Source organism: Trachymyrmex cornetzi, unplaced genomic scaffold (assembly GCF_001594075.2).
Source record: "Trachymyrmex cornetzi isolate Tcor2-1 unplaced genomic scaffold, Tcor1.1 scaffold861, whole genome shotgun sequence".
In the NCBI taxonomy this organism is placed as follows: Eukaryota; Metazoa; Arthropoda; class Insecta; order Hymenoptera; family Formicidae; genus Trachymyrmex; species Trachymyrmex cornetzi.
This window is the reverse complement of record NW_017300203.1, coordinates 33,092-34,668: the sequence shown is the minus strand read 5'-3', so window position 1 is coordinate 34,668 and position 1,577 is coordinate 33,092.

The following is a 1,577-nucleotide window of genomic DNA, read 5'->3' as shown; positions in this document are numbered from 1 at the left end:
GAAATGAAATGGAAATCTATTTCCAGTATCACATTGATACCGATACAGGAGTTTTTAATGGGTGTGTCACTGATTCTGGACTACCGGTGTGAAGTTGGCATCCCATTTTGAAAAAATCGATTTTATACACAGTTCCGTTTGCACCCGCAATAGTTCTACAGTTCCTGCTAAGTTTTAACAATAGTTCCGCTGATTTAGCTAAAAAAAAATTTTTTTTTATAAACAGTGCCAACTTCGCGTGGCACTCCAAGTATCGCAAAAATTAATTTTTATCACAAAATTTTACAGTTCTCGAAGAGTTCTACAGTTCCTGATAGCTTTCAGCGACAGTTCCAGCCTCTAAGTATTTTTAAACAATTTTTCAATGTGAGAGCTTTTCTCGATTTGATAATCAGAATTGATATTGTAATGTTGCAACAATAGGTTTCTATATCCGTTGCGATTTTCACGTACAATGACATATATATGTTTGGATGTAATATGACAATTGCGCTCATGCATTTTCTGCGAAATGGTAGTATACACGGCCGGTGTAAAGTTGGCACCCTATTTTGTAAAAATCGATATTTTATACACAGTTCCGTTTGCACACGCAATAGTTCTACAGTTCCTGCTAAGTTTTAACAATAGTTCCGCTGATTTAGCTAAAAAAAAATTTTTTTATAAACGGAATGCCAACTTCGCGTTGGAGCTCCAACGCTTTTTAAAGGTTATTATCAAGGTTCTTATTTTTAAAATAGTCGCTGGTATGCGAAAACTATCAAGGATTGCCATAAAACGATAGGGACTATCGGTATCGCATACTTATAAAAAATGTGCTACTAGCAGTCAGATTAAAAAATTATTTAATGATACTTAAGCCGATGCTAAATTCTCCTGTTTTACCCACATTTCCACTCGGTGAAAAATCTCCGAATTGGATTTACGGATTGCAAAAGTATTATTACATAAATTAATGTACGCACAAACATGTGACCTCAGCTGCACTGGATTTCATGAAAATCGAAAAAAAGTTTAAAATTCGTTAAAAATTCACTTACTTTTGGTTTGTACAGCTGTCACATCAGATATATATTTGCTTGATATAAGAGTTTTAGGATCCATATCTTAAAAATAAGCGTGCAGCTGAGGTCACATTACTGGAACGAACGATACCGAGTTTGTAGAACTAGGATTGAAAGTCTAGAAGAAAAGTATCTTCACCGAGTGGAAAATACGTGTATACGGATGCTTTGCGAAAACTGGGAGCCGAAATTCCGTGTAGCAGTAGTTGCGCGGCTTGCGATACATGGTGCTGGCATATGTTAGATAAGGACATATGTATGCGTTTGAGGAAGACAGAATGATGTATAATGTAAGAAATAAATAAAAGATATTCAAATAATCATTACAGTACAACCATAAATAATCATATATATTACATTACAACCATAAATATCGACCTTAATCAATTTATTATCTATATGTATATTTATTAATGATTTTGTTTTAAATGGCATTTATTAAAAACTTAATTAATTTTATTTTACTTTAAATGTACGTATTATATAACATCAATAAATAAATATAAATATATA